Source organism: Pseudorca crassidens, chromosome 7, assembly GCF_039906515.1.
Source record: "Pseudorca crassidens isolate mPseCra1 chromosome 7, mPseCra1.hap1, whole genome shotgun sequence".
Taxonomy (NCBI): domain Eukaryota; kingdom Metazoa; phylum Chordata; class Mammalia; order Artiodactyla; family Delphinidae; genus Pseudorca; species Pseudorca crassidens.
Genome location: NC_090302.1, coordinates 32,983,559 through 32,997,084, shown reverse-complemented (window position 1 = coordinate 32,997,084; position 13,526 = coordinate 32,983,559). Strand labels below are relative to the sequence as shown.

Below are 13,526 nucleotides of genomic sequence, written 5' to 3'. Positions count from 1 at the left end.
GGCGAGCGGGGGCCACTCTTCATCGCGGTGCGCGGGCCTCTCACTGTCGTGGCGTCTCTTGTTGTGGAGCACAAGCTCCAGACGCGCAGGCTCAGTAGTTGTGGCTCACGGGCCTAGTTGCTCCGCGGCATGTGGGATCTTCCCAGACCAGTGCTCGAACCCGTGTCCGCTGCATTGGCAGGCAGATTCTCAACCACTGCGCCACCAGGGAAGCCCTGCCCCATTTTATAGATGAGAAAACTGAGGTGTGGAGAGGCTAAGTACTCAATTATTAAGAGCTGGAGTTAGTACACTGAGGGTTCAGTGTTTCCAAAACCTATACACCTTAATATATACACCTCACTGTCTGGCATAGCCCATTTTTCTTTTTTAGTCCTCTAATAGTGATCTTTATTATTCACTTTTAGATTTTTGTCCTCACAATTAGAAAAACAGGTTGGCTTCTTTCTGACTCCTAGTACATTCCTTTTTTCTGGCCCTGCCACGCAGTGGTATCTAAATTCCCCAACCAGGGATCGAACCCGTGCCCCCTGCAGTGGAAGTGCCAAACCCTAACCACTCCTAGTACATTCTTGGAGTCCCTACACACTGGGCCTACATTAGAGGAAACAATGGAGTTTTGACATTGGCCTGAGAAGGGGGACAAGATAAATGTGTGGACAGGTGGGAGAATCAATATAGTTATGCATCAAGCATAAGTAACATTTCCACACCACTATTAACTCAAGTAGCGTAGTTCACTCTTTTCCACCTAGCTTAGCACACAAAGTGTTCGTGTATTCAAGCATCAGTATTGGACTTAATAGATGTACAGAGTATTGCTCAGCCCATGCCCTGGAGGAGCTTACAGACTACCCTGGCATGCCTACAATACAAAGCCGATCCAGGAGCTATTACTATGCTTAAGCCTAGACTACCTCAATTGGTCTGCCTGTTCTCTTTGATTATGTTGATGTTTCCATTCATCCTTTCATATATTCTGAAGAAGCGCAAATGCTTTTTAAAATTTATAATTTGACTTCCTTTTTAAGAGTTTGCAGTTGTTCCTTATTGTCTCGGCATCAGTTTTGTATTTCTCTGCCCAGCTTCTGCTCTCTCCAACATAGATTTCTCTAGGGAAATTGGTTCCTTGTCCGTGGTACACAGTTTAGTACCACTATGTCTACATATATATCCTGTGTGAGAATGCTTCCTTTCTGCCATTTCATAACCTTTTCTTTCAAAACATGCCTAAAACCCAACTCTTATTTACATTAATGCCTCTTGAATGTTTTGTCCTTTCTTCATATGCAGCCATCAGTTTAGTCCTGCCTGTTACCCCTCAAATCCATTTGCTTTCCAGAGTTTCTCTCACCTAGGCTTTTTTATAGGCTGCTGCCAAGCTAATCTTCCTTAGCCATCCCCACAGAGGGTTTACGAGATTTCCCATTTGTATTCAGTGCTTAGAGCAGTACTTGAGGCTTATGATTAGGGCCATCTCTGTGTATCCAACCAGAGATCTCACATCCCACTACTGCAAACCCTCGATTCCAGCATTTTCTATTTTTCCACCCACTCCACTTTTCAGCCTTTTCACTACATATTTAATTTTGCCCCTTTTGGGAGTGTGAGGAGAGAGGTTCTCAGTCCTGACTTCCTATACTGCTTTAGTTTGTGAACTCTTTATTTCCCTGAACTGTATAGAACTTACACTTTGTGTTGTCTATTTCTACCATGTTGCACTGTTACTTAAAAATACTCTCGAACGTGTTATAAGTACCCAGAGGGCAAGGATCATGCCTTTTATTTCTTTTATGGTCTCAGAACCTAGCACTATGTTTTATATTCTGTTCCACTTAAATGCTTGTTGTTTAAATTAATTCTGTTTGACTTGAGTATTCCTTTAGTGTTTATACTGTTATATGTAAGTACAGTTTATACAATATTAATTGAGAATTCTGTGTACAATCAGGAAAAGCCATGTGATGTGGTAAAAGAAGCAGTTGGTTATTAGATTTGGTTATTAGCCCCAACTTCTAGATATGCAGAAAATGGGGATGATGCCTACTTTGTCTAGTTTATGAGATTGTGAAGATCAAATGAGAAAATTGTATTGGCATTTGAGGTTGCTATTTTGTATTGTTATTAATAGGAGGGCTGATGTTCAACCAGCAATTCCCACTGGGCCACGTGTGTTTTGATTGGTTAGACATTCTTTCTGATTGGTTGGTACCACTGGGGTGCTAGTTGTTAATACTTTTAATATCACCCCTGCAGAGAGGCATCAGTATTCAAAGAGGGAAGTGAGTATTCTAGACTGAAGTGACTGGGGGAGGCTTCCTGGACACTTTAGGACTTAAACTGACTTTGAAGGGTGGCTAGAATTCAGTTGGGCAGAGAGGGGGATTTGATGAGTGTTAAGCTCTCTCTTTGTAAGCTGTGTCCCCCAACTCCCCTAGGGCAGGAAGCAAAAGCTTCTATTGTCTGGCTGGCAAGTTACTCTTTATAGAGTTAATTTCCTTATTCTGAAATGTGGGGTTTGGATATACTAACCACTGTTATTTTTTCCCAAATTCTAAAAATTCTCTAATATGTGACTGGAAACAGAAAGGTAATCTAAGTGGGATGAGTAAGGGAGAGTAATATAATGGGATGCCCACCAGGGCTAGGCATTCAAATGTTGAAAGTCATAAATCACTGAGTTTACGGATGGAAAAGCATAACTCTAGAGATTAGGTGAATTTCTCAGGGTTGGGCAGAACCAGGACAGGAACTTTGATTTTTCTGATTCTAGATCTTGTGTCCTATATGGCAGTTTAAAATGTGAAGGATTTGGAGGGGGGAGGAACAGAGTTAATGGAGTGACTTACCTAAGTGAAGTTACCTTGAATTTCACAGAGCTTAAGAAAAGTGAGTTCTGAAAGTGGGAGGGAGGGGAAATAATTATAGGTTATAAAGTCCTCAATAGAAGGTCAGTACCTTTTTTATACTGCTGATAAAAGGGCCTGGTGTAGTGCTTTTTTTTTTTTTTTTGCAGTACACGGGCCTCTCACTGTTGTGGCCTCTCCCGTTGCGGAGCACAGGCTCTGGACGCACAGGCTCAGCGGCCATGGCTCACGGGCCCAGCCGCTCTGCGGCATGTGGGATCCTCCCGGACTGGGGCACGAACCCACGTCCCCTGCATCAGCAGGTAGACTCTCAACCACGCAGGGAAGCCCGTGTAGTGCTTATTGATTGAGAAAAGTAGGCTTATAGTAGTTTGGAAATTTTGGTTTAATTGAAGTGGGATGTAATTGAAAGGCCTTGTAGCACATGGTTAGGTTTAGAATTTTAGATGATCTACTTTGTTGTTGAAATTAAATGGGGAGGAACTTCCCTGGTGGCACAGGGGTTAAGAATCCACCTGCCAATGCAGGGGACACGGGTTCGAGCCCTGGTCCGGGAGGATCCCACATGCCGTGGAGCAACTACTGAGCCTGTGCTCTAGAGCCCGTGAGCCACAACTACTGAAGCCCATGCTCCTCAACAAGAGAAGCCACCTCAATGAGAACCCCTTGCACCGCAACAAAGAGTAGACCCTGCTCACAGCAACTAGAGAAAGCCCTGGCACAGCAACGAAGACCCAACACAGCCAAAAATAAATAAATTAATTTAAAAAAAGAAATTAAATGGGGAATGGACATGTTCAAAATAATGAAGAAGGAGATAAATCTTGTTCCTGTGGGGAAGGATGCTCCTGTGAAGACTTTCGTTGACAGCTTCTCCTAGGCCTAATTGAAACAGTTGCCTGAACTCAATGCTGTTCTTTAGTACAGTTGTATTGTATCAGATATGTTCATGTCTAATGAAGTGGGTTTTGAAAATGCCAGTATCCTATGGATGGCCCTTTTGATATGAGAACATGTCTTTTCAAACCACAGAATCGCCTGCACATGTCAAAAAACCTCATGCCTTTTGCTGTTCTTTCTTGGTCATGGCTTGCATAATGCAACTTTTTCTGAAAAGATGGACGCTGGTTTGATACCATGTGATTGGGTCACATCTTCGCCTCTTGGTTCTGGAATTGACAGCAGATGCTGGCATGTTTCTCAGGAATTTTCATGTCTTGTTACATAGAACTGGCTGAAAAAAACTTTTGGAATCTTCTCAAAATTTATAGTCTGTCTTGACCCAGCCTAACTGCAATACTTAGGATAATATTTAATGCATTATTTAATGTAATTTTCTCAATATCAAATCTAAGCAGTTTCCATAAACATTAAGATTTGCTGCTACGCTGAATTAGATCCAGGTTTAGCTGTACAGTTTTAGTCCAAAACTGCAAGTAAGTTTCTTATGGTTACCCTTTTTACATGTGAACTTAACGATTGACTGACTTGTAGGCTTTTTGCCTTAGACACTTTCTCAAACACTAGGTAGAGTAAGTCTGATTGGTTTTATGGGTCAAATTTTATAGATCACATCTGGCCTTTTGTAAAGCTGCTCTTTCATTTTGGCAATCTGAGAGCAATATACATTATACAGAATGATTTATAACAAAAATATTATGACTTGCAGGATGTACACACAGGTTGCTTTGACATTTCTGTGAAGGTTCAGTGGTCCTTGCATCATTTTATCAATCTGTAAGGAATATATTTTAAGAATGTGCTAGGAATTCTACCTGCCTTGTCTCATTTAATTCTCATAACCAGCCTTGGATGATAGTTGTGTAATAGTACAAAAGCTTCTTACTTTTGTACCAGTTAATTTCCAAAAGACTCTCTTTTTTTAAAAAAAAATTAATTAATTAATTAATTAATTTTTTTGCAGTACGCGGGCCTCTCACTGTTGTGGCCTCTCCCGTTGCCGAGCACAGGCTCCGGATGCGCAGGCCCAGCGGCCATGGCTCACGGGCCTAGCTGCTCTGCGGCATGTGGGATCTTCCCAGACCGGGGCACGAACCCGTGTCCCCTGCATTGGCAGGCGGACTCTCAACCACTGCGCCACCAGGGAAGCCCTGTCGTTCATATTTTAATCATAAATACATTTGTAAAAGGAAGACACTGCTTCAAATGGAACAGATAGTGACTAACAGTAGTCCAACCACTGAGACTCAAATGATTGTGCATTACCATTGTGCATTACCATTAACTCCATCAGCCTGGGTAGGCAGAGTTGTCAGGATTTTGCTCAGATTGGAACTTAGTTTGTTCCTTTGAAAGTTTGTAAATAGAAGAGCTTCTGTGTTTCCATTCTACAGACCAGGAAACTGAGGTCATGATGTTAATGAATGATGGAGCCTGTGTTTAACCTTTGCAGAGTGTGTACTCTTTCCTCTACATCATGCTGCTTTCATACACAGTAAATATCTTTTTTTTTTTTTTTTTGCGGTTCGCGGGCCTCTCACTGTTGTGGCCTCTCCCGTTGCGGAGCACAGGCTCCGGATGCACAGGCTCAGCGGCCATGGCTCACGGGCCCAGCCGCTCCGTGGCATGTGGAATCTTCCCAGACCGGGGCACGAACCCGTGTCCCCTGCATCGGCAGGCGGACTTTCAACCACTGCGCCACCAGGGAAGCCCAGTAAATATCTTATAATGCTCATTTTGTCAGGAAGGTTTTCTTCCTTCCTTCCTCCCTCCCTCCCTTCTTTCCTTCCTTCTTTCCTTCACCATGAGAATATGCTTCAGCTTGTTCTTATTACAGTTTGCATCTTTGCAGCTTACTCAGATGCTTGCAGTCTTTCTTTGACGTTATATTTTTCGGTAATTCGAATCTCTCCAATGATTCTAATGATGGTTGATCCCTCACTATTTGTGTTGATTTATTTATATTCATAGCAAACTCTTTGCTTCTCAAATTAACATAGGCACAGACCTGAAAATTTGAATCAGAGAAGAGAAAAAAGCTATCATTGTCCATCGTTAACATTTTGGCTTATTCTATCCCTTTGCATTTTTTTGTATAATATAATCCTTCTTTAATCATTCTGTCTCAATAGTTTATCAAAGCTAAATAAATATGTTTTTAAGATGGCAGAGCTTTGGCTTGTAGAAGAAATAGCTCATTTAATCTTAGCAAATATTTAGTAATGGTCAACTCAGTGGGAGGTATAGAAAAAGACGCACACTTGCTTTCAAGGAGTATGATGCTGGGGAAATATGAATACAGATTCAGTAATAGCAACCACAGGGATTGCTCTCTAAAGGTGATAGGACTTGATCTTGTGCCTTGCAGAATAGGTAGGGTTTAGAGAGGATGAGGGGCAGAGGGAAAGTACTCCTAGGTAGGGGAGGATGATGTGAGTGAAGAAGGAGCATGCTAAGTTTAAAAATTTTAAGGGGAGGAATGGAAGTTCATGATTTAAAGGGTGGGCTCAGAGAATTATGAACCTTGAAAATCAGGAAAAAGAATGTTTAACTGCACCACAGAGGAAATGGAGTAGGGTGGCTACCTAGAAGGTTTTGGAGTAGGTATGATGGCCTTGGGAATGGAGTGAATGGGTGGCTCTGTGACATTTTAAAGAAGTAGGAGCAGCTGGTAGTCATGCCTTTGCATGGCTGTTGCCTTGCCTGCAGGCTCTTGGCTTCCTCCCTCACCTCTTCTATGTCTTTGCTCACATGTCACCTTTTTCTCAAAGAGACTTACCCTGACCACCCTTTTGTAATTGTCATTACCTTGCTTTGCTTTTTCTTTCTTTCTTTTTTTTTTTTTTTTGCGGTACGCGGGCCTCTCCCATTGCAGAGCACAGGCTCCGGACGCACAGGCTCAGCAGCCATTGCTCACGGGCCCAGCCGCTCTGCGGCACGTGGGATCTTCCCAGACCGGGGCACGAACCCGTGTCCCCTGCATCAGCAGGCTGACTCTCAACCACTGCGCCACCAGGGAAGCCCTGCTTTTTCTTTTTTTTAACACTACCTTCTGAAATACAGTATTTACTTATCATATTTACTTATTTACTATGTTTATTGTTTCTCTCTAACTACTAGGATATAAGCTTCATGAAAGTGTATATCTTTGTTTTGTTAATCAGTGTATCTAGAGTGCAAAGAAAGTGCCTGGTGCATCGTAGGCACTCAGTAAATATTTGTTCAATGGCAGTCAGTGGCTCTTAACTGTAAAAAGGTGGAGTACAAAAGTTAAGAAGGACTCTATGAAGTAAAAAAAGAATGACTCCAGGATTTTTATACCTATATAATGCCTTTAACTAGTAAGGAATTTGGTGAGAGAAAGATAGAAGGGTAGTGAATTCTGATTTGAGCATGTTGAGTTTGAGGTGAAAGTAGGATAGGCAAGTGAAATGGTTCAGTAGGCAGCAACAATATAAGACTGGAACATGGTTGGAATGGGAGAGGACCTTAGGCAGAGAAATGATTATCAGCATTTCCTTCCACCCCATTCTTTTGGATTCTCATGCCCCGCAAACCACCTTAAGTGGAGTATTTATTTTGATCCTGAATTCCTGGCTTAGATGTGGAGCCTTGCTCAGTTCACTGTTAGATTCTTCACTCCCGGTTGCAGGTCCATGTTTTGTTACCCACCCCCACCCCCACCCCCAAGCCAAAGAAGTATATATTCAGAATCATTTGTGAACTTCTGGTTCTACTGAAATTGGCCTTTAGGCTATGCTGCTTTCTCTGCAGTAATATGACTGACTTCCTGGGAATCTGCTCTGGTTCCTGGCTGAGGTACAAGAGAGGGAGTTTCTTGTTTGAGGCCTGCATTTACTCCACTGGCTTCACGTCACGGTTGTGACGTTAATAGGTATTACCTTACTGTCTCTTGGAGCTTCCTGATGGCAATATTGTTAAACGCTTTTCATGCTACTGTTTTTCTCTGTGAACCAAACACTGGTGCACTTGTACATATCTCTAGACCATCTTTATTTTTCTCTTTGGATTGATCTAACTTATTTGTTTTCCTTCCAATTTTGAAGGCATTTAAATCATGTGACTTGGTTGCCAGAAATGTAATAAAATCTTTATGGGAACAGGTATAAGAGCCCCCACATATTTGTCTGGCATTAGATTCTAATCAGTGTGTCTCTTTGTCTGGCATTAGATTCTAATCGGTGTCTCTCTGGGACTCACTTTTCGCAGGAGGATAACACCTAACTTAAATGATGATTGTGAAAATAATATGTATCAATAGTAGTGTTTATAGAGTACCTAGCACATAGCCTGATACTGATAAATATTCAATAAATGAGACATACATTTAAATAAGTGAAGAAATGCCTTTTGGAAGAGGAAATACATGTCTGTGTAATGAAGAACTATGATTAATTGGTAGACTGAGAGGCAGATTTCACTCAATGTAAGAAAGGACTTTGTATCAATGGGAGCTGTCATGAAGTGGAACATTATAAGGTGTTATGTTCCCTGTCACTGGAAATATTCAGGCAGAGGTGGGAGGCAGAGATAACCTTCTGTCCAAGAAGTTGTAGAACACATTTCTTGCATTAGGTGAGAGGATGGAATTGATTATCTCCAAGCTCTTCTTCTATCCCAGAATTCTGTACTTACAGGTGTAGTCCAGGCTTCCTTGCTCATTGCTTTTAGCCAGCATACAGGCTCTCAACTTCCCTAGCATTCACGGCTTCAAGATGAGCACTGTTTTATAACTTTATCTTATTGTATGGGAAAAATTTATTCAGTGCTTGGCTTGTCCTCTGGCCGTTTTCTATAAAAGAATTTAGGACGCTTGAAATAAAAATATATGCAGTAAGACCAAAACTAGTGATCAGAAGGATAAGAACCAATAAGTAAAAGAGGAAAAGAAAGAGAAAAATTAGCTATAACTTTTACCTGAGGAAAGCTTTAGTAGTTGAGCACAATAATTAACTTTGAGTTTTCCAGGATTGAGGGCAATAAGGGAACCCTGAGAGTTTGCATAGATCTCATTGCCTGTTGTTGAGAACACATGAGGAGGCTGCCACCTTCCTTAATAAAATGGAGCCCCCAAACACGAAGACTGCAATGCAGGGAGAATTTCCAAGTGTTAAAAGAGTTCCAGGACCTGGCAGCCCTGATTCTTGTTCTCAGCCTTCCTCTTTAATATGTTTGAGGATTCAGTTTAGTGCTGCTGCTACCATTTTTATTCTGTACTCTAAGGACACACTAGTTTTACCTTAATGCCAGTGAAACAGCTGGTATAAGGCTGGAATGTTTAAATCAAGCTATCCTAAAAGCTATGGATAGAAAGCAACATAAAACTATTCATTCTGGTTTACAAAGACTCTGTCTTCAGGTCCTTATCTTTTGGCCTGTCTCCATTTGGCAGACAGAGTCTGAATACTGCCACCAAGTGAACTGAGCCAGACATCTACCTCTTTTCCCACAGGCCCAACTCAGCAAGGTCCAGAGTGTGTCTTTGCTTGGGTTTCCTGTTTGAAGAACTGCCTCCTTTCTGGGTGATGAATTATGGGAATGATGACTTCCTTTAGGAGAGACTGCAGTTACCTAGAGAGCATATGTTGGTTGTATAGTAACCCAATATTCATATGAAAGATACCCACGTATGTTACCATAAAGGACATTCTTTGGTTAGAGACATGCTTATTTCACTGGGGAAAACAAGTTTCTCTCTGCTCTTGAGCATAATCTATTATAGAAATCTTTGTATAAGGGGCATTGGGAAAAAAGTGAAGAATTTGGGTTTATCACTCTCCATGACTTGAATGAATTCACTTGCCTTGCGTATTCTGCAGTTGCAGAGTTACTTTAGGCCTGTTCCAGTGTTTCCTTGTTCTAATCAACAGGCTGAACCTCCTTATTGTTGTTCACTTGCTTCAGGATAACCATTCCATCTAGATTTCCGAGGTGTGAACCTCACTGATTGCATAATAGTGTATATTTATAGTTCTAGGACACCTTGTACAGGCATCCTGTTACATTTCTACAATATAAGATCTTTAAATATGTATGGAAATAACAAATAGCTCCCATGCAGAAAAGCAAAGACAAATTTTTTTTTTTTTACTAGAAATAAGGACTAATATACATATATCAGAGCACTGAACATAGAGGAGATAAACCTGAAGAGGAATATAGAGATAAAAGCAGTAACGGTGGCTTTTCATTTATACAAACACACAAACTCTTAACCCTCTCTCTCTCCTCTCTCTCTCCTCTCTCTCTCCCTCTCCCTCTCTCTTTCTCTCTCTTTCTCTCTCTCTCTCTCCCCCTCTCTCCCTCTCTCCTCTCTCTCTCCTCTCTCTTCTCTCTCTCTCTCTCTCTCTCTCTCTCTCTCTCTCACACACACACACACACACATACAATATGTGTATGGGGCTTTTTTTTTTCTTGATGTATTCATTCCCAAACCAAACTATAATGTGCTCTAATTGAGTCTCTTTGTTTAGCACATGGCTATTGATTTGAGTACTTTCTCCAATTGAAAAACTGACATTTAAATTTTGTTATTCAGTGTACAACTGATTTGAATAAAACACCAAGATTGTGTATTGTAGATTTCCTTCAACAATAATTATATGTAATTATTTTACCAAAATAAACAAGTTAAAGTAGTTTTAGCTATTTTATCTCATTTCACATTTGGGGAAAAAATTACAGACCAGGGATAGAGTTTGCTCTTGTTTCTCAATGAGGAAAGCTAATTTCTGATTGCTAGTTCCAGCTGGTTCCACCAGAGAAGTGTATCGTTGATGCTAGTAAAGAGCACTGAGCATGTGGAGAGGAAGCGCAACTGGAAATAGGTCAGGCTGGCCACATGCTGCTAAAACAGGTGACAGTTTTCATGAGTGTGGTATCTCAGAAATTTTAAGGAACCTGTGAAGATTAACTGAGTTTATGCTCCTAAACTTGGAGCATACTTCCTGGCACATAGAAAACATGAAGTAAATGATTGTTATTAAGAAAATTGTTTTTTATAGAATCATAGAATTTTTAGACTAGAAAGGACCATGAGACCGTGATTATCATTTTGTCTAACGTTATAAGTTAGGAAACTGGAGCTCAGACATTACGTGGTATTTCAGGATAAGCAGGATAATTTCAGGATAATAATTCAGCTAATGACTGAACAGGAATCCACTCCCTCCTCACAATTTTATTTAGCATCCCTTTTCTGACTCAAGCCTCCATTAGGGAGAATGATGTTTTTAAAATCGCCTAACTTTGTGGAAGATTTCTTTAAATACTATCAAATCAGACCCTAACAGATGGATGCATAGATGGATACATAATGATAAAATCAGTATAGCAAAATAGTAGCAGTTATGGAATTTAAATGGTGGTTATAGAGGTGTTCACATTTCTGTCAATTTTTCTGAATGTTTGAAAATGTTCATAATATAATGTTGGGGGGGACTAAAAAAAATCTATACCATCTCCTCACCCCAGATATGTTTCTATTACTGATTTCTTTGAACACAGACCAACCAGCGGTACTTGCTACAGCCAAAGGAAATAAAACAACTGGGGGTCCAGGGCCCTCTGGCATGCACATTCTAGGCCCTTTCCTTGACAGTCTCCAGGGATTGAGAACCACAGGTCTGTTTCTGTCCTTTTCTTTCTTTTCTCTATCCTTTTTTTAAATTACAAGTGATAGTTGTGCATTGCAAATTTGAAATTCCCTACTCACCAACAAACAAGCCAATTAACACAATTAGCACTATAGGTGACTTTCCTATGAACAAAGGCTCTATTTTTTTTCTTTCTATTGTTTTGCTTTCTCCCTTTCCGTGGTAAATTTTACTTTTGTTCTTTTCCTTCTTATTTTTAATGCCTTTATAATCTTGAGTATTTCTATTCTTATATAATCTTTCTCCCCAAGATCACAATTGTTTCTTCCACCTTATCCTTTAAAAACAAAACAAAAACAAAAATGTGGCCACATAAATATTCTTTTAGCTGAGGCCTTTCCGCCCTTTCTTATATATCACCTAAGTTTTGTCAGATCCAGCCTACCCTTGCCTTGTGATCAGAGAAGGCGAAGGAGGGAGTTTCAATAAATTGGGTTTTAGGACTCAGGCAGAAACCTTAGGGGATACTCTTCAAGGGTCAGCAGACTCAGAATTAGCTGTGCATTGCAAACAGATGGTATGCCCTAAGGAAATAGTTGCTCTAAGCAATTGGGTCCTTGCATCTAATTTAGCTTAGAGATCCTGGAACAGGGAAAACAAGTCTCATGAAGCAAATGAGTATAATCACCTATGAACCATTATAAACCATAGCTAGGGCCTAATAACTATTAACTTATGTATAGACGTCATAACTCTGTGCCGCCATATACACATGCTGCATAATTCTGTACAACATAATTCTGTGCTGTATCTTCTATTCTCCAAAGGATAAGTAACATCAAGCCTTAGCAGACTCTAACCAAGCCCCTGCTAGAGGCCTTCTTCAGTAACCAAAATGGTACTAGTAATTGGAAAGCTGAATTCCTAATGCTAAGTCTTGGGACGTCTAGATTTTGAGGTCTGAAAACTTTTAGGTTGATTACAGTACATCCCCAAGCTCCAGTTTTTATATACACATAGTTTAGTCTTAAAAGGGTAGTGTTCCTCAAAGGAGTTCAGACAACCCTAGCTGCTTGCATCCTCATGCCCCAAGGGAGGCCATGGATTCAAAGGTTAGAAATATTGTAACAATATAACTATTATAAAAGCGTCTCATTTTGAGTGGGCTTTTCTGCCCTTGCTTGGTTTAGTTCAGGTTTCTCTAGGAGACTGTAACTAGAATTGAACTGCTTTCTTTGACTTTTTATTTGACAAGGGAGATGACCATTTCAGACTAGGGAAGGCAAGAAGGTTATAGCCTGTGTAAGTTGTGGTTCACCAAGTCTCAGATTTCTAACAGTATCTATCATCTTCCTTTTGGCTAAATTCTGTTATTTTTTCCTTTGTTTTGCAAAGGGGTGGGAATGACATAAAGCTAAATACCAAGAGACTCAATTAAGAGTAGAAAATGTGATTGCTTCTGTGGAGCGGGAAATAGGAAGGGTTGATTGTTCAGGAGTTGTTACCTTTTTTTTTTTTGGTAACAGTCTTGTAGAACTATTTGACACCTTAAACTCTATACATATACAACTTTGATCAAAATAAATCTAAGTTAAAAAAATTAATGGTAAATATATGGCAGTTATAAATCCATGAGTGCTTAGTAAATATGAAGGATTGAATTCCCCTGTTGAAAAGACAGACTCTTAGATAGGATTAATACAGACACAGAGGCCTGCAATCTAACAAAGTTTTTCAAGAGACACTTAAAGTGACATCAAAGGTTGAAAGAGTGGAATAGAAAAAGGCAAATCTGACCCAAAAAAAAGTAGGTATGATAAGATTAGTACCTGAGAAAATAAAATTCAAACTACAATAGCATTAAAGGGAAGAAAGAGATGTATTATATTTTATTTTGATAAGAGGTACCATCTCTTAAGACATGTCATGAATCTTTATGCAACTAATAATATATTGTCAAAATATGTAAGGCCAGAATTGTTAAAAATACAAGAAGACATTGATAATTTCACTGTTTGTAGATTAAGAAAGCAGTGCTTGAATAACATAATAATAAATAATGTATTCCAATTTCATAATCATG

At 40.1% G+C, this 13,526-nt stretch overlaps 1 protein-coding gene across 4 annotated transcripts in view; it reads left to right on the top strand.

Annotated features, from left to right (window-relative positions):
• The window catches only part of TGFBR1 (transforming growth factor beta receptor 1), a 93,888-nt gene that overhangs the window by 21,551 nt on the left and 58,811 nt on the right, over nt 1-13,526 (top strand). The window lies entirely within an intron of this gene.